Source organism: Psammomys obesus, unplaced genomic scaffold (genome assembly GCF_907164565.1).
Source record: "Psammomys obesus unplaced genomic scaffold, mPsaObe1.curated_primary_1811, whole genome shotgun sequence".
Classification (NCBI taxonomy): Eukaryota; Metazoa; Chordata; class Mammalia; order Rodentia; family Muridae; genus Psammomys; species Psammomys obesus.
In genome coordinates, this window is record NW_026596051.1 from 45419294 (window position 1) to 45439419 (window position 20126).

Genomic DNA, 20126 nt, shown 5'->3' on the forward strand with positions numbered 1-20126 from the left:
ATGCTTTCATGTTGCTCTTCACAGAGTTGGAAAGAGGCACTAACACACACACACACACACACACACACACACACACAGGCTACAAAGCGTGTGCCACATGCCAGGGGCTCTCAGCAGTACATTCCGTAATGCAGATGGACCTGAGCACAGAATGTAAGCTCTCAGCTGTGTGCCACTCGTCAGAGTCCTATCAGGAAACATTCGGTTTGAGATTAAACGAGTTTTAAAAAATCTGTGAAAGCCTTCCATTGTCTCCCCCTTGCCCCATGCAGACGGCTGCCACAGAGATTACCACACTGGATCTCAAAGAGGCTTCTCTCTTCTCTTGATGTTGGATGTGTAGGGATTTGCTAAGATTTATTTATGGCACTTGCTCATCACGCTCAGTTTTGTCATTTTCCGTATGAAGAAAGCTTTCCAGGGATTTCTGCGGCTTAACTGTGCTGTTTATATAAAAGGGGAGAAAAAAAGTGACCCTAAGAGAGGATTGAAATAAAGTGGGGTTCATACACAAGAAAAACTGAAACCATGAATTCTACAAACAAATGCTTTGACATAAAAAATGTATAAACTCATAGTTCTTTCCCTATATTGATGACCGAACATGGAAAGATTGTGTGGTTTCTGAAACATTTGGCCTTGCTCTCTGTCTTCTGAATGGAGGTTTGAGGGTTTGATCTTGAGTGCTGAGTGGGATTTTCCTAAATATAGGCTTTCTAGAGTCCCCTTAGGGACAACTCAGCTGCCCTCTGCATGGCAAAGCCCCCCAGGCTCACAGCTCTGTTTGACCTGCCTCTGCTTGAATATCCTACAAGCATGTCTGACTTTGCTCATCAGACCACAGGCTTTATTTTCATCCTTAGACATGCTTTTGCCTTGTCTTTCCCAATCCGGTGAACATGTTGTCATTAATTTCATTATTCAAGCAAGAACCAACACATTGCCCTTGTTCTGCCCAGCCAATAGAAACATGGCAATAAGGCCCACAAATCATTTATGTTTTCTAGAAGTAGTGTTTAAAAAAAAGATGTAATTAATTTTAAAGTATTTTGCGTTTAAACCCCTCCTCCTAAAAAAAAAATGATATTGCTACACACACAGAAATACTGAAGATTGGCCAGATGGCTCCATAGATGAAGGTGTTGGCCTCTAAGTCTGAGTTCAGGAATTACATGGTAGGATGAGAAAACTGACTCCTGCAAATTATCGTCTGCACACATGCCCTGGCAGGCCATCAATCACACACACACACACACACACACACACACACACACGCACACACACACACACACGCTTATTTGCTTCATGTGTATGTTTTGCCTGGACACATGTCTGTAGATCATGTGCATTCATCACTCATGGAGGCCAGAAGAGGGCATGAAACCCTGCTGGAACCGGAATGACAGAGGGATATGTGGGTGCTGGAGCCTAACCAGGGTCCTTTGAAAAAGCAGCTGGTGCTCTTCCCTGCCAAGCTATCTCTCCAGCCCCCCAAAAAACTACTCCCTGAGACACTTCTCCTCCTTTCTAGGTGAAGTCTTACCAGGCTCAGTTTATGAACTGAAGTTAGAAACAAACCACAGATGATCAAGACATACCTCACTGGACCGAAGGGGGTCTGACGTGACTGTGTTGCCCTGTAAAAACTGTGCCCTTTCCATTTTGAGTCCCTCAGGGGACTTTCCACTTCAAAATGGAACAAAACCATTCTCATAAAAGCCATGGTCTCAAGCCTCTTTGTCTTTTTCTTCCCCTACTTTTCTGTCTTTTTTTTTCTTTAAAAACTTATATTTTGAATCTTACCCTTATGGGAAAGAAAAAGAAAATGTGTACTCTTTTTGTACACATTTATCCTATCTTTTACACCGTTACTAAAAGCGAGAGCCTAATGCACTGGGGTTTAAGTTCTGCCTCCATCTCTTTGGAACCTGGTGATTAGGTTTGAAATCTGCCCTCCCTTCTGCTGCCTGTAGTGACAACATCTGTCCTTTTATGGGTGCTTTACACATTACTCAAGCTTCCTGGGCCTCAGTTTCCTCAGACAGAAAAGGGATCTGGTGCCTACCTCGTGTGTGAGTCGGAGGAGAACCAGCCCAGACAGTGGCTCGCTGCTGTTCCCAAAATTCTCTCCTTTCCAAAAGCCATGCGGTTTTCCTTGTGACACAAGTGGCTCTTTGTCTGGACATAAAATTAACAGTAAGTAAGATGCACTTTGAGTTTCATCAAATCCAAAACCTGGCCTGCACTTTCATTCTTCAAATGCGATGCCTCCATCTAGTGGCCAAAATATAGAACATACCCTGTGGTACAGTGCTTTTTCAATATTGTGGGTCATGAATTTAAATGTGGGGTCAGGGTTGGAGGAAGGGAAAGAGGGATGAAAGGATGGAAGGAGGGAGACAGACAGATCCCATGAGATATCTTTACGGAAATATTAAGCTAAATGCGCGTGTGAGGACGTGGTATAAGATTTTCTCTGAGAGAGAGTCATCTTTGAAACACCCACAGCAAGTCTTGGGCACTGAGCTTCATCTGAACATTCCCAGACCTGTTGGGGTCCTCCTCCAGAGGTTCTGGCTTGCTGAGAGGCGTCACCTGGGTGTCACGGCTTTAGACAGATTATCTGTGTCACTGTGTCCTAAGCCACCAACGCTTAGAACCAGAAGAGACCTTAGAGGTGCTGTTCAATTCAGTTTAAATCACACGCTGTAAATTTTACTGGTCATCCGAAGAAAATCTTTAGGAATGGCTTTGATGAGCATTTCAAAAGCTGTTGGTACATATTCAGGTTCCATGCATACGACATCTCATTAGTTGGAAGGCGCTTCTGAAAGGAAGGAGAAATGGTGTCTGTGCCGTGACTGCCTGAACTCTGAGCCAGCAGCATGTCCTCTCTCATATTTGAGTAAGATGATTTTGCGGAACTTAGTGGATAGGTCTGCTCTTGCAGTTAATTAAAATCAAACTCTGTGTCGGCATCTGTGGGGCCGGGAGCCATGGAACTCGGGTCAGCTGTGGGACTGGGGGAGACTCACGTGGCCGGGAGCCAGGTTCAACTTCCTCTCCCCTTATAAGGCAAAATCCAGCAGCACCTGGCATTCCTCCTTATGCAAATGAGACATTGCCAGTCCTGGCCCCAGCCAATGATGTACACTCATGCCAAAAGCCTTTAACCACCCCGAAAGGTTTAAGTAGCCTTTGTTTCCCGCATTCAAGTAGACTCACTGAAACCTGTCTCCTGAGAGTCCTCGCTCACAGCCACCTGAGGCCTCGTCCGGTCCCAGCTGTTCCTGCCTCACTTCTCAGGATCAGCTGGTTAGGATCACCGACAGACTGTGCTATGAAGGGAAGCAGAGCCTGAACTGCAAGCATTGCTGATTTGTTTCTGTTTATTTTTCCAGTGCATAGTTTGGAGGTGTTTACTATTCCAACTCTGAGTACAATGAGAACATTTTAACTACTGTTACTTATTCAGTCACAAACTGCATCCATGAGTTGCCACTAGCAGAAAAAGACACACACACAACTAGAGCACACCTATAATCCCAGGACTCAGGGAGGCAGAGGTAGGTGAATCTTTGTGAGTTCGAGGTTAGCATGGTCCACAAATCAAATCCAGGACAGCCAAGAAACCTTGTCTCAAAAAACAAAAACAAATTTAAAAAAACACAATGAGAGCAGCAATAAGATACAATAACTCCCACTTGTAACTCCAACTTGTCCACAACTCTGAGGATTTGACCTACAGTCAACCACAGGTGAAAAATATTAGTAGTTGTTTGGCAAAGTAGGCCACATTCCTGTAACTTTAACTACAGAATATCGTCACAGCTGTCTTATCTGACTGTTACTCCACTGCTGTGCCTGCTTTACAACTCAAACATTATCGTAGGCATGTAAGCACGTGAAAAGGCAACACAGATAGAGGTCGGCTTTCCCATGCGCTCAGGCATCCCCTAGAGAGGAGAGGGGTGGGGCTGCCGTACAGCGGAGGAAAGAAGGAAGGAAGGAAGGAAGGAAGGAAGGAAGGAAGGAAGGAAGGAAGGAAGGAAGGAAGGAAGGAAGGAGAAACAAAGGAAAAAAAGACAGAAGCAACTAAGGGGAGAGAGGGTTTGTTTTTGGCTCACACATCCAGGTTACAGTCTGTCTCTGAAGAGAAGTCGGGGCAGCAGGAACTGAAGGAACTAGAACATCCGCGGTCACAAGCACAGCGAACATGAGTGTGTCTCCAGCTGCATGTGCCCAAGATGCGTGTGTATTTCGGGCCAGGAAGATGATTTTAGGAGTGGTCAGAAGTGAAAAGGATGAGATATCAACAAAGGCTTAAAATAAAGCTGACAATCATCTCATTCATTCACGTTGGAGTGAAAACTTTACCATGAAAATGAGATTTCCGGGAAAGTAGTTTAGTGGCGGGAGAAACGCAAAGAAAGTAATGTTTGGGGAAGGCGCATGAATGGGTAAGCCGTGTGCATGGTTCCGGCTACGAGCTCCCACCGACAGAATGGCAGACAGACCCAAAAATCTGAACATTAGGGAATGAGGAAGCCGAGCCACATGGGTCTGATAAATTCCCGTCGAAAACCTGGGGCACAGCTAAGCTGTAAGCAGACAGCTGAGGTCAGAGTTTCACAGTCCCTCTCTGTTCACCTCCTGAGCCGAATGCTCCTTGTTGACAGGGCTGTGCCTTGCCCCTCAGAATGACTGAGTCTTCTGCTCGCTCTCGCCAGGGACCAATGGCAGCCCCTCCACTACCACAATGGGTTCTGACAACTAAAAATATCTTCTGGAAGACAGAGTTCCCTTTTCCCAGTTGGGGACCGTGGATTAGAGCCATTAAGACTGTCTTAAACATTCAGATAGGTTTCTTTTTGGTTGTTTTGATTTTTTATTAATTATTCATTACAATTTATTCAGGAGGAGGTGAAGAGAAGGGAGTGGGGACAACCAGCTGTGTTCCTCTGAACCCTGAACCCTGAACCTCGGTGTCAACTCTGTACAGCTCAGGCTGTGTGTTCTGCTGGACGCTCAGCAAGCACCTCAGTAGCCGACAGCTTAACGAACTTGGCACTGTCTGATTGTGTCCACCAGGCACAGCTGTCTGACACCTACAGTCTTTTTTTGTTTTGTTTTGTTTTTGTTTGGTTTTTGTTTGTTTGTTTGTTTGTTTGTTTATTGTTTTTGAGAAAGAGTCTCACTATATAGACCAGCCTGGCCTTGAACTCACACAGAGTTCTGCCTGTCTCTGGCTCCCAAGTGCCGGGATCAAAGGTGTGTGCGAATACACCTAGCTACTTCTAGTCTTCTTAAAACGACATGAGCTGGTCTCACTCTTGCAGGGCCTTCAAGGACCAAAAGCCAACCGCTCTTTTGCTCTGGACTGACTGTGGACCTGTGGCCTTATCCACGTCACCCTGACCCCAATCTCACTTTGTCATGAGAGTATCTGCAGCAGTTCTCAAGCAGACAGCTGACTGACCAGCCGGGCACTGGTTTCCCATTCTAGAACCATTGGCTGCAACCCACAGAAACATGGCAGTGAGAAGGCCTGGCAGAAAATGTTGATCTTGTTTCTGAGAAAACAAAAGCCACTTCAGACTAGAAGCAAATATCCTGGGAAAAGAATTCTGACTTTGACTGTAATCAACTAAAATGGGATTCAGGAAAAACTATCTTTGATGCCATGAGTAGTCATCATTGTCCTGGGGTTTTGTCACAGCATTTCTCCTATCAGAAACTTTACAAAGGAAGCTGTCAGCCATAAAGCAAAATTTTAGAAGCCATTCTCCAGGGATTTCAGCCATCTTTATTTTTTTAAATCAAAGTCTTTCATTATCTCTTGGACTATATATAAGAAAATAAACATCTGAACTTTGTTAAACAATAGAGAAAAATCTTCCAACAGAGGTATAACTTACAAATTCCCAGAGAAAATAATGGCAGCATATAAGCAGACACTGAGAGGAAGTGGGAACCAGAGTAAGATGGCCTCTGGGGATCATAGAAGGGCCCACTGCATTTCAGTTTCTCTTTCCAACTTTACTAACTAGCTGAACTCTGAAAAGCAGCTAGGACCCCGCTAGCATGGGTCTGGAGGTGCCTGGGGGTCCCTTTGTCTACACTCTTCATAGCTTCTAACATAATCAGGACTTTGTAAGCTCCTTTTAGCCAACATCTAGCTCCTGTGTCAGGTCTTATGTCTCCATACAGGTCAGGTCAGAGCTACTTTGAACTAACGTGATCCCTTTGTCTCTTTAAGCAGACAGAATGCTTTACTTGCTGCATTTTGAAAATTAATTCATTACTTTGGGAAGGAACTATGAAAAGAATATTCCTTCAAACCTGAGTATTATTTCTTTCAAACATCCGCTGATAAAAAGATAAAATATGAAATAAGGATGACATGAGAGGGGAAAGCATGCTGTGAGCCAGGGAGGCCTTTGCAGCTCCAATCCACCAACCACTGTCTGCCCTTCCATGGTACACGACTCCGTGCACGACCTCTTCTCATTGTTGTTGGGTCAGTATCTGCCTTCATTCGGAGATGTCTCTTTACCAATATTTTCCTTTTTCTCTGCCTTACTTTCATATGATTAAAGGAGAAGTTTTGAGAGGGGGAGCAAACACATTGCAAGGGAAATAGCTGAATGACTTCAGAGCTGGCAGGGTTGGTAGAGATGCTAAATACAAACCAGTTTTTGACACACACAAGCTGTTTAGCAGAAATAGGAATATTGAGAATATTCACAAATCAGGATACTATAGGGGGAAGAGTCTCCCTTTTAAAAAGTTAACAACTATATGCTAGTCAGAGTGCTGGTATTGAGGGTTCTGCGATCATCACAAATCCATTTTTCTTCAACCTGGAAGTTAACCCCGGAGCAATCACAGCGGGGGCCTGTGGATCTGAGTGCTGTGTCTGCCGTGGTGTGCTCGTTTTCTCAAAACATCATAGAAAGTGGCTTGTACTCCTCCAGTGAGGCCTTCATTAGCTCTCAGGCCCCTCCTCCTTCTCCTGGGCTCTGTACACAGAGGTAAAGTTTGTGCACGACTGTCCGGGTGGTGCGCTTACGGAACTCAAAGGGCTCTCTCTTGTTAAATTTGTTTAACCGTCCTGCTGAAAAGGGTAACTCAGATGAGGACATGTAAGGAATAGGAGCGGGTTTGCATCATTAACTGTAAACACGCTTTACTGGGCCCTTCTCCACCCCGGCATCTCTGTCGGAGAAATCCTGCCACCACCTGCTTCCACGTGTCAGAAAGTCCAGGCACATCTGGACTTTGCTTCAAAGCCTGTCTCTCCTGGGCTCAGGCTCTCAGCTCTGCCCTAGTGAACAGGCCTGGTCAGTTCTTAGGCTAGCCTCTGTAGTATTCCTTCACCTGGTTCCTGGGCTGCTGACTCCCGGTACTGCATCCTCGGCATTCAGATCAAAGAGAGGGGAGGACGGCAGAGAGAAAGGAGCAGATACTTAAGTCTTAGCTAATCACCTGTCCCTTTGAACTCATGCCGTCTGCTGACAGATGAAGGAGTTTATTGTGAAGAGGCCCTCCATGGAAGTCTCCATTTTGGCAAAAGCTATGTTCTCTATTGTCTTCATTGGGACTTTACCCTGCTGTTCACCCCTTTTCCACTTGCTGGCAGCATCCTTAGGGGTCCCATCAAGGTGACTGAAAATGGAGGGCTAGAGCTGTTGCTCAGAGCCGTTGCTCAGAGCTGCTGCACGTGACCAGCACATAGGGCCCTGGGGTCCATCCCTACTGATAAGAATGCTTTCGCTTACACTTGGGGGTTTTCATCGCTTTCTCTTAAGGTCCCCTCCCCACCATGTGGCCATTTGTCTGCTATGGGGCTGACCTCCACTCCTGCTTAACTCAATGGCGGGCCTTTCTCCATCTCCCTTCTCCAGACAGCTGTCAAGATTTATAGCTTGTCTGCCCTGGGATTTCTGTTTTAAAACTCTAATAAAATTTCCCCCAAGCTTTAAAAAAAAAAAAAAATGCCTGGAAATGGACTATTTTTCAGAACAGTTTGTCTCAATACTCCATACTTAGGCCCATGGGAAACTCACACTTCCCACATCTCTTCCCATGTCCCCGTCACTTACCGCACTGGTCACCAGTCACCAGGTCACTGAGTGGCGGTGCTTACCAGGCCTGTCCAGGAGGGAGCTGTCCCCAGGCCACTGCCTTCACAGGGTCTCTAGAGACACAAACTTTCTAGGGCTCCTGGGACTAACTCTTGGGTTCTTCAGAAATCGCTTTCACCACCCCACCCTACCTCCACGTCACCCACACCCACCCCGAATTCCTTTGAGAGGCTTCTCTGAACTTCAAATATTTGCTCAACAGTAGTGCAAATATCACTGTGAAGGTATTAGACACAGGTAACATTTAAGTCAATAGACTGAGTTACACACATTAACCTCCGTAACATGAGCCTCGGCCATCAGTGGAGGCCTTAGGAGACAAACAGACTGAGGTCCCCAAGGGTAAAAGAAGTCTGCCTCCAGAGACCTCCTGAGCAAGCCAGTTCTTACCCACAGAGCTCCGGCTGCCCGCTCACCCTTCCACTTTGCTGTCCCCCAAAGCCCATAACACGTTGCCATTAAAAAAAGATTCTTAAATGCATGGATGTACATATACGACTTGTTTCTGAGGGGAAGCTTGAGGATCAGAGCCCTATTTAGCGTTCCACAAGCTCTTCCGAAGACTTGCTTTGGCCAGTGCAGGCACTGTTAGTTTACCTCAAGCAGTCCATCCATCCATCACGAACAATGTCTGTTCATCCATACCTGCAGTGTTTCTCAGGACTTGGGGAATAAACCAGAACTGCCTCGGGGTAACAGCACATAGAAATGAGAAGAATTGCATATAGCCACGTACACTTTCTATCAGATTGCAAAAGAAGCCTCCAAGGTGCACTCCCCGAGCTGGAAATTAAATCTATCATGCTCAGCACCAGGATTTTCTCTGGTACCACTCAGAGCTACCATGTGGGCACAGGAGTAGCCAGCACTAGAAAGAGTGTGTGGCTTCAGAGCCTTTATTACCAATTCACCAACCTTCGCAGTCTCTTACTGTCTGAGGCGCTCTGTGAGTACAGAGCACTTTCATTAACTGTTGTTCAGGAAACTGTGATTCTCCAGTATGTCTGCCAAATGCTTGTCCCTAACAACCAGTTACCCCGAGAACAGGGTCTGCCCCACCAGAATGCACATTTCTGTTGCTCTCCTGTCCCCTCAACTCAGGGTTACACACCGGCCACACTGTGGTCACAGAAGGGCCTCCTCGTCAACATCCATTCAGCGGAAGCATAGCTTCCCACCGCCACTTTGAAGACAGGCCTCCCTATGCCCAAAAGCACAGCCCAGGATGGAATCCCCCCTAAACTTAATTGCCTGATTGACTGGCACAATTTCATCACCACTGTTTCTAATTAAAATAGTTCATGCTTACTGGATGTTTGCAGCCAGCACAGCATTGTTCAGACCACAGCATTCAAAGTGCGTAGTGATCCTGATAAACCCTGAAAGACTAGAGAGTTGCCGAAGCCATTGCTGGTAAAACCTGGCACCAGGGAGGCTGGGGCTCAGCCGGGGTCAACCTGCCACTATGGATGGGCTCCGCATTCTAGCAGGTTCTTTTCGAAGCCTGTGCTCCTTACCGTGACACATCACCCTTCAAGAAAAGCATCCTGACTGGAGCTCTACTTTGTCCTCTTGGCCCATTACTCTATATTTTTCATATTCTGTATTCTATGTCCTAACTAACTGAAACTAAAAATAGACAAAGGCTTACAAGCTAAGCTCCAAGATGCCAAAGGCAAACGACTGTCTGGGAAACACGTTCAAGGAGTGTGCTCAGACTGGAAGAGAAAGCTTAACTCAGGGTGCTCTGGGCGTCGGGGTGAAGGAAAGAGTAAATGTGCTGTCTTTCGTCACATGATGAAAAGAAACCTCGGCCCTTCACAGTGGAAGGTGGCTGAACTGTGAAAGGAATTTTGCTTTTTTAAAATGCTGTGTGTCTCAGAGGCAGGTTTAGAAACAATGGTAGCTGTCAATGGGAAGATCTTGTCTTTACACGGTCCCCACCCGTCCCACTCAGAAAATAAAAAGTGTTCACACAAGCAGAGTCAGGCACATTCTTATTTCACATGCTAAGGGGCAGCTGCTTAAGTGTCCCTGGCCCACCTCGATTCCAGGAATGCAGTAGGAAAAGACCTGGGCTCAGCCAGCCTCACACTCCCTAATGCTGCGTTGTTTTTAAATTCCAAATGTTTTTAAACAATTTTCCACACCTAAGTAATGCATGCTAACCACCCCATCCCCACCTCCCAACCATACCCTGTCAACTCCCCCACTCTCCTGTACAGTTCTCTCTACATCTCTCTCTCTCTCTCTCTCTCTCTCTCTCTCTCTCTCTCTCTCTGTCTCTCTCTCTCTCATTCATGATTCATGGAAAATCTTTTTGTTTGTGAGCCATGAGATTAACCAGGCATGTCTGTATGACCATGTGTTTGGTGAGAGCCACCGGGCCTGGTGGGTAGTGGGTACACAAGGACATACAGGAGGGCCATGAGCCAACCTCATTTCTGGATTTATTGTGGACGGTGCTGGTCTTGTATGGGCCCAGGACAGGTAACCATAGTTGGTGTAAGACTTATAAATAATTTTAAACAATTAAAATGCTTTTGCTTCTTTAAAGACCTTCTTCATTCACTAACTTTTTTTAAATTGGTCTTACCTTTTTTAAAAACTTATAAACATTTCTCTTTGAAATTCCCTAACTGAAAACTTCATCGTTAAAGTTAGTGGCCAAATATGCTTCTTGTTCCTTACTTTAAGGGAACCTCCTTGATAATATCAGGACTTCCTCTCCAGTCCCGCCTATTTTTGTTAGGCAGGGCTTTGTGATCCAATGTGGAATGGGAAAATACTCCAGCTGTCAGTAGAAATCATCTATCACAAACATCTGCTCGTCCATGTCTGGAGTTGAACTCAGAACTATATGACTAAATCAAAAGGCTTGCATGAGGGCAGCACTACACAGCATGAAAACATCCATCTGCTGGTTAACCTGAGTCTCCAAACTGTCCTTCTCCCAGCAGGAACTTAAATCTCTCAGGCTCAGTTCTGGGTTTCTTCAGCCATCGCCCACCCTCACAGAGAACAAATGTAACTCCCTCAGCGATTCACTGTGGTCTATACTACACAATCTCCATTAGGAGTGTAGCTCTCCTTGCCTAGAAATGGAGAGCCTGGATCTACCCTCAAGCTATGGAATCAGCCCCCTGGGCTTAGGGCTGGAGATCAGGCTTGGAAACAGCTCTGCAGAGGCAGGAGCTGCTTTGAGCCGCCTGCCCCAGGGTCTCTACTCTCTAGCTTCAGGACGCCTCTTTTCGGTGTCTTCTAAATCAGCAGGTAGTGGGTCACTGAAACTAAACACAATGATAGAATCTATATCTCAATCATCTCAAAACTTGAAGCCTTAGAAAGCGAATCTAAACAGACACATACGGACAAATTGCTCCTCGTGAAGTTCCTATTGGTTTGCTTCCCATCACTTTTAACATTCCCAGTGCTCATCTCCAAACATGCTGCTATCTATCCGGCACATCCGAAGTAATGAAGAAGCCCAAACCTAACAGCTCAATTTCCCTGGCAGTCCTTCCTGTGGGAAAACCAAGAGAAATTACCTTTCTGGGTTGTGTTTTGGGGCATCAGGTTCATTCAGTACAGATTTTTCCATTTTCCTTTGGCTCTTAACCAAACTGCAGTGGGAAGGAATTGCCCATCCATAGTCAGGAAATTGGAGTGGTGTCATTTGCTTCCTCCCTCAAATAGAAAAGAGTTCTCCATCATCATCAATTCACTTGGAAGGACCATTTCTTTCAATGAACATTCCTGACGCTTGCCAACGTTTTGAAAGCTAGCTAAGAGTCCTCAGACACTTCATCTAATTTCCTTGTGTGCTTGCTTTTGACAAATGGGTGTTTCATAGAAGCCCCCATGGAGTGTTTTTGCGTGACTATTAATGCATTATAAACACAGTGAGCTGTACGCACAGTTCATCAATTCACATTTTATGAATTAGAACAGGTAATGCCTTTCCCTAAAGAACAATAGCCTTAGGTTTTTGGTGTCGTTCTGTTTCCTACAGTTATGCTTAAAAGTGTGTCACGTGAGCCCTCCATGACAGAGGCCTAAAGGACCTGCACTAGCTGACTTGTACAGAATCAGGAGTGATTGCCCTCATAATCCAAATCCCTCTTAGAGGCTCCCCCACCTCTCATGCCATTACATTGGGAACAATCTTTCAACATGAATTTTAGTAAGGTCAAACGTTATTCAAACCATACCAGCATGCGGGCTGCTTTCATTTTCCCTCTTTATTGAAAAATGAGAGACATGGCTCCCATCTCCTACTCCTCTCCACTTGAGGAAATCCTTTCACCTTCACTTAGCCCAGTTTGCTGACAGTATTGGTGTTGGCAGAAAGCATAGACATTTGCCAAAGATACCACCTCAGCCTTGACTAGTGTTATGATTTGCTAAGAAAAAGAAGTGTTTTGTCGTCTTGCCAGGTTTCTAGCTGTCTATTAAAGGCACCTCCTGCGTCTCAGCTGGGAAGTTTTACTGGGCTACTGGCTTCACCTAAAAGGTCCATCTCCATCCTCAAAACCACCCCAGTGGGGCTCATTGAGTGAGTTCCTTCAAGGTTTGCTTCCTTCTTCATCCTTCTCCTCTCTGACTCCAGCACATTCTTAGTCTCTCGTGGCTGCCTGCCTGTTGCCTCTATTCTTTCCCACCAAATGTGCATCCCCTTGGGTAACTATAATTACTCACAAATAAATGTTTGACATCCCACCAACAGTGTGAAGCCTTGCAGGAGCCGCTGGCTCGAATCAATGGCCCTGCACCTCCGTGAGCCCATGCTTTGATCACATCACTTCCTCCCAGCACAGTAGCCACCCACAGTGAACTGGGATCAGAGAGGCGCTTGGCTGCAGCAAACAGAACTGTAATCGAGAAGCAATCTTCGGGGAGTGTGACGGTAGATCTCTGTAAGAGGAGTTTTTCTTTGAAGGATTACACAGGTCTGAACAGGAAATCCCTTTTATCCAGCAGGAGCCAGCTCGTTTCGCAGTATAATCGTAGATCAAGAAGTCATTCTAGCCTAATGGATCGCCACCAGAATGTCTTTTTATTTAATTAAAATATGATTACATCGTTTTCACCTTACCTCTCCTCCACTCTAACCTTCCCTTACCCCCAACCCCTCCTCTTTTTTAACCATTGTTGTTGTCTATACATATACACATAAATACATACATACATCTTACATACATATATGCATACAGCCCGCTGAGTCCATTCAGTGTTACTTGCATGTATATGTTTCTGATCACTTAATACTCAATAATCCCTTAGGATAACTGTCCCTGGGGAAGATTTAATTCTCCTTCCCTCAGCAGTTGCTAGTTGCTTGTGGCTCTTCATCGAGGAATGGGGTTCTGTCAGATTTTCCCCACTTACATTGAAATTTTTGGGGAAATAAAATAGAACAGAACAAAATTGAACAGGGAAATGTGCCGATAGCAGGGAACACAGTTAATCACATGGATGAACCGACTGCTGGACTTCCGTCCCAGAACGTTTGGTTGTGTGGGCCTGGCATAGAGACCAGCACTCTGCTTATTCATACGGGTGTAGTTATATGTTTGAGTGTGTGTGTGAGCGTGGTAACAACACACAATGGGTTCCCTTCTGTAGGTCTGGGTCAAAGGCGTTGAAGAGCCATTGTTCTACGTGATAGGCTGTAGAGTGAGGTCTGCTAGGGGCCGTGGTGTCCTGACAGCCTTCATCTCTGAGTAGGTTAACATCATTGTCAGGTTGGCAAGGATCTACCAGATCTGTCATCACCCTCACACCCTTGGAGCGAGGGATGGGGAAATAAGCACAATGGACAGTGCCGAGCTGGAAAGAACAATCCGACAGAAGACACGGGTAGACTCTGACTCAGAACCAGAGCCCAGATTCTAACCCCAATGCGATTTCATCACTGATTACACAAGTGGTTTCCAAGCCACTCAGTTCACCCTGAGGGTTGCCTAGAGTACTCCACATCTTATAAATTTGTAAAAAGAAGTCATATGAACTCAGGCTGCTCTTCTACTGTGAATATACCATGGTGGTCGTCTTAATCCCAAAATAAGCCACAGCAGCAACAGAGAAGAAAAAGAAGTTGAAAAGGATTCTTGAGTACAGAAAGAATTTTAGTAGAAAATGTTCTCCAGCTCAAAGAAAGCAGGGGGTTCCAATGACGTCATCAGTGATGTCGAGGCCGCTGGGGAAACAGGCCTGCAGCTGGTGCCCCAGCACTGATCATTCTCAACATGACAAGGCATGGGTCAGAAGTACGTAAGTGCTTCCACGTTAACACAGTGGGAAAATACAGCCTCGGCAAACTTAGCCTAGCCAGGTCCAGTAAGTAGCACAGGCCTGAACTGACTATTATGGAGGCTGATGCAGGAAGATTGCAATTTCAAGGCCTACCTGGGCGTAAGTCAAGTTCAAGGGTGGCCTGGATGACTTAGTGACATCCTGCCTCAAAATAAACAGAAGTACAAAGAGGGCTGTGGGTGTAGTTTAGTAAAAAATGTACCGCCTAGCACTCATGAGGCCCTGGGGAAGAAGGAGGCAGGAAACCCAGCTGAACCTGGGCAGAGTAAGCTGCCAGTCTCTGGAGGGTAACTGAAGGAGATCTGTGAAAACAGGAGCAGCCAGCTCTACACAGGAAAGCCAAGGCAGACTTAGGGATCCTGGGAGACTGTCGAACAGAAATCACAAGTCCTGCCTCAGGAGTACTGCACAGAGCGTGAGGAGAAAATGTGCACCAAATCCCCAAGAGACTGCTGGTGCACGCTATGGAAACATCGGTCTACAGACCGTCTGCTTCTCCGGCCAACAGAGATATGATCGGGGAGGCGGAGGAGCGAAGGCCGTGAACACAAGAGGCGTGCCAGCCAGGTGACTTGCTCTGACTTTCAGGAGATCTGAGGAAATCTAAATGTGAACTGACTGTGGGGTTTGATTAAGTGATGATACTTGGTTCTGTCAAGTATAATAGCATCATGTCATTAGGAACTTAAGGTTAAAAATTGTCACTGGAGTGTGTTTTATCAAGTCACGTAGTCCTAAGGACAGACCAGAATGTGTGGGGGCTGAACAGCTCAACCATCCTGGTGGCCCACACCCGCTTTCCCATAGGGTGGGGACTGAACAAGTCCTCATGCTTGCACAGCAAGCACTGTGCTGACCGAGCCATGGCCCCAGCCAACTCCCTAATTTTATACAGAATAATGTTATCAACTGAAGATCAACCTTTTAGCAGCCCCAGCCCCAATCAGCTCCTCCATAAAAGTAAATAAATAAATAAGCCTCCTACCCTGACACACATAAAATAAACAAAGATAAATTACCTCCAAGTGATGTTTTTTATTTTCATTGTGTGTAAACCTGTTTTCCCAGGTGTATTTCTATGTGACGGTGTTGGGTACCTGGAACTGGAGTCATAGACAACTGTGAACTTCCATGTGGGTGCTGGGGATTGAACCTGGGTCCTCTGGAAGAGCAGCCAGCGCCCTTAAGTGCTGAGACATCTCTCCAGCCCAATAAATTGCCTCTATACTCCAGAGGTGACTGTTCTAAAGCCATAGACCTCACCTTCTCAGGTGTCATTCACACTCAGCCTCTAACTCTATAAAAGCTGGTATGTTGAGGTTCTCGGCTGTTTGGTCTTATAAATGGAAGACTGTTAGATGCAAATACTGTAACAGCAGTGAAGGCGACAGCTCACAACTTGACATTTACAGAACAAAAACGATGTACAAAAGAATTGGATAAACACTACTCAATACTGAATTATTGACTGATTCATCAATAATGCAAAAGAGTCGGACACTACAGAGCATCTGTGTGTCAGTCTCCACTCTGAGTCTCTTATCTGTATTAATACTGCTAATAGACTGAGGACCCTCAGCCTGGCTCTGTTGCCATCACCACATTGCATCATCAGGGAGAGAGGTAAAGCAGCTTGCCTAAAAGTCACCCTGCAGAGAGCTTTGCTTTAGCTGCTGTTGGTGCCACCCTGTTTGTGAAAGTTGAACTATCCCCAATGTCTTCTACTGAAGAGAGAGTATACAAGCATCAGCATAAGAGACAGTTTGGCTTTATAGAAACTCCATTTTAAGAGTTCCAAGAGTACCTGGTGATGCATCAGCCATAAAGAAATCTGCCTAGAGAAGAGCTGGTATGGAGTTACAGAGATCTGGTTCTGCAGCCAGCTCCATGTTTTACCAGCTGAGGGTTCTTGGACACATTGCTGATCCTTAGAGATCTCAGCCTGGTGCTTGAACAGTAAATCACATCACTGTCATAAGGATCAAATAAGTTAGTGGTATATCCGTAGTTCATATCCCCCTCATGTGACAAGCCAGTTAGAGCTGATAAGTGATTTGCTACTTTATAAATAGGCATAAGATACTCAACATCCAGAACTCATAAATGTGAAATTCCAATTAAAGATTAGGTATAAACTAAAAAAAAAAAAAAAAAAAAAAAAAAAAAAAAAAAAAAAAAAAAAAAACACTTGTCAATTGCAGCAGGCTTTCAGGACCCCTTAGATGTGGTTAAGAACAGATCCAAAAAGTTTGGACACAGGGTTCTTTTCTGAGACTGATACTCCAGCCAAGGACCACTCATGGAGATGGCCTGAAACCCCTGCACAGAGGTAGCCCATGGCAGTTCAGTATCCAAGTGGCCTCCACAGTAATGGGAACAGGGACTGTCTCTGACAGGAACTGATTGGCCTGCTCTTTGATCACCTCCCCCTGAGTGGGGAACAGCCTTACCAGGTCACAGAGGAAGACAATGCAGCCACTCCTGATGAGATCTGATGACTAGGATCAGAGGGAAGGGAAGGAGGACCGCCCTTATCAGTGGACTGGAGGAGGGGCACAGGTGAGGAAGAGGGAGGGAGGGTGGGGTTGGGAGGGGAGGAGGGAGGGAGCTACAGGGGGGATACAAAGTGAATAAACTGTAATTAATAAAAATTAAAATAAATTTAAAAAAGAACATGTTAATAACACTGCTGTCATTGTGAAAAGTCTTTTTCTCCAGTACTGTCTATTTCATACCCAGTTACATAGAAGAAGTTGTTCTGAGAACTGTGAATCAGTGTTGTGCTTAGTCTATTCAGCGCTCTGTATGGCGTTCAAAGCAGAGAGAAGTGCCCCCACAGAGCTTGTACAGACCTATAGAAAGAATCCTCATAAATGAACAGGGCTGACCCATCAAGGCAGAGGATAAGAATGCAGAGCCTGCTGTGAGACGGATGTGGTGCCAGGAGTCTGAGTTGGGAAGAGGTGGTGCCCTGTAACTGAGCTGGAACAGGGCCTTTGCCGGCTGCACCAGCCAGACTCCCTGGGCAGAGACATCAGCGGTAACACCCATGGAATCGGAAAGCAGGAAAGAGTGAGTTACACTTAAAGCTTGATGCCAGCTGGCCCTTGCAGCTCACGCCTGCAATCCCAGCACTCAGGAGGCAGAGGCAGGTGATCTCTGTGAGTTCAAGTCCAGCTTGGTCTATGTAGTGAGCTGCAGGCCAGCCAAGGTTATAGAGTGAGACTGTGTCTCAAAATAAATAAATAAACTGAAGATCGATATCACTTCTACTAATGGAATGCGCTCCCTAATTGCTTGTTTGACGAAGGGGTGGTTAGTAGGATATTCTTTATGTAAGCAACAGAGAACTTGGAAGAATTTAAGTATTGATCAAGGATGGGCTGGGGATGTACTCATTTGGAAGAGAGCTTGCCTCTAGCATGACCGAGGATCTGGATTTAATCCCTAGCACCACACAAACAGGGCATTGTGATCCACACCTGTAACCCTGTTACTCAGGCAGTGAAGGTCATCTTTAGCTACATTGTGAATTCAAGGCTGACCTAGGCTAATTGAGTCTGTCATATATGTTACATAGACAACAAAAACAATTTAGGAAAGAAACAGCTTATTTTCGTTCACAAGTTGGGGTTATATTTGCAGGAAGTCATCACTGTGGGAGGCCATAGCAGCAGGCATTCAAGACAACGGTCACATGCCATCCCTAGCCGAGAAACAGAGAGGACAAATGAATACACACATGCTTGTGTATTTACCCTTTTACAGTTCAGGACCCCATGCCTGGGGAATGGTGCCACCCACAGTGGGCAGATTTCAACCACCAGAAGAAAGATAGTCCCCAACGGACATGCCCAAAGACCAACCAGGTATAGAAAGTCTCTCACTGAGACACTCCTCCCAGATTGTGTGATTCTAGGCTGTATTAAGTCAACAATACAAATCAGCCATCACAGAGACCCCGTTCCTCACCTCCAAAATTTTTTTCTTAATATGTTGAGTTACTAAAACCAGTCTATGAAGACACAGTCAATCTATTCATTTGTTTTCTTCTTTGTCTTTTTTACTGTTTTGTGTTTGTTCTGTATTTTGTTTCTGTATTGCTTAATTTCCCAGAAATTAGAAAACTACAAAATTCTGTCCCACAAGTTCTGTGAGTTGTAATTACAGTGAGAAATTTACTCCCAGTTTTCTCAATTAGAACACCAGTAGTAAGTCAAAGTTCTCCATAAAGTAAAGCCAAGATATAAGCTAAAAAGTGTCTAATGTTTTTGTACACAAATCTCTATGCAGGCAGTAAAATGAATTTCCAAAAGTAGAAATGTATAGTGCCTGCCAAATTCCATGCTCGGTGTGGCTATTCCCGTTTTTATTACCACCCTCGCCTTGAGTACCCCTTTTCCTGTTGCCTGGAAACCTCTAGGTATTCTCATTATGATCCTCAGTAGACTTGATCATGAAAATGATCATATCTTACCGGTGTTTTTATTTGCAGTATCCACAACCACAGTCGTGTTGGCAGGTGATCATTACTATTTTTCTTACTCCTTGGAATTGTACTTTGCTTACATGAATGGCCTAATTATAGCACAGATCCATTTTACCATTTCTTTATTACAATTCTTTATTATTAAAAGCCTCCAACTTTTTTTTTCAGTATTAGTCTCTTATCTGGTGTCTTCTCTGAGACCATTTCACTCTTCCTTTGTGCCTACCATAGAGTTTGCCAGCCCTGGGCCCTGCATTCATGCTCTTACCCTCTTACCATGACCTTGGACTCTCTGTTCTATACATGTATTACTATGCAAAAGAAGAGGGATTGTGGCAGTCCTGTTGGCATAGCCAACTGCCCCGCTGAGCCAGGGTCTAAAGAGGATCCTGAGGCTTCAGTGTTCGTATTCGGTAGCCTTGAGAAAGCAAGAGCTATTGCTCACCTCCAAGGTAAATTGCACCTTCAGTAAGTGTTTATTGAATAAATGCTTTCTGGCTTCCAAGTCTACTTTTCTGACCTACCCATCTGACCTACATGTCCACATTCCTGCCTGCTTCTTGGGTGCCCTTGAATACACAGACAAACTTCAGATATGTCCCAAAGGATCTCCTCACTACCTGCCAAAAACCTAGCTCCTTGTTTATATTCACTTCCTCAGTGCTCTTTCTCCAGACTTTCGTATTTCAGTCATCCTAACATAGTCTGAAGTTGTCAATGGCTAAGGTTAGGGCTGTGGTCTGTAGGGTGGCACTGTGAACTCTGCCATGGCTCTACCCCAAGGGCTTCTATTGGTCACTTCTTCCACCCTGTGGCCACTGCCCTGATGCTCTTAGGAGTAAAGGCTGTTTTCAGCACTTTCCAAGTAATGAAGCTCCTCCTAGACAAAAGCACCTACAGCAAACAAGACACGGAAGAATTATTAATGATAAAAGTTGTTCAGCAGTGGGTTGAAGTATGTACGTTTAATAACCATAATTAACTGACTGGTGTCAGCTTCAAAAAAGAAGGCTATTGTGTGATTCTAAGAAAACTAAGTATTGTTAGCTGTCAAAGAATCTTTTGTGAAGCATCATTATTCTGCTCTGTCAAATGTGTTGGCAAGTCTTTTAGTCTTTGACTTCATTCCCGTCATGCTACCGATTATCAAACATGCCTCATCTCGTGTTGACGCC

At 45.2% G+C, this 20126-nt stretch overlaps 1 protein-coding gene and 1 long non-coding RNA gene across 2 annotated transcripts in view; one reads left to right on the forward strand and one right to left on the reverse strand.

Moving 5' to 3' along the window:
* The window catches only part of Nwd2 (NACHT and WD repeat domain containing 2), a 135093-nt gene that overhangs the window by 95206 nt on the left and 19761 nt on the right, over positions 1-20126 (forward strand). The gene's annotated exons all lie outside the window — the stretch shown is intronic.
* LOC129688896 (uncharacterized) lies at positions 100-8213 on the reverse strand. Its single transcript, XR_008722012.1, has 3 exons — positions 8106-8213; positions 2066-2178; positions 100-443 (listed from the first exon to the last, which is right to left on the reverse strand). It is a non-coding gene; the product is annotated as an uncharacterized LOC129688896 (long non-coding RNA).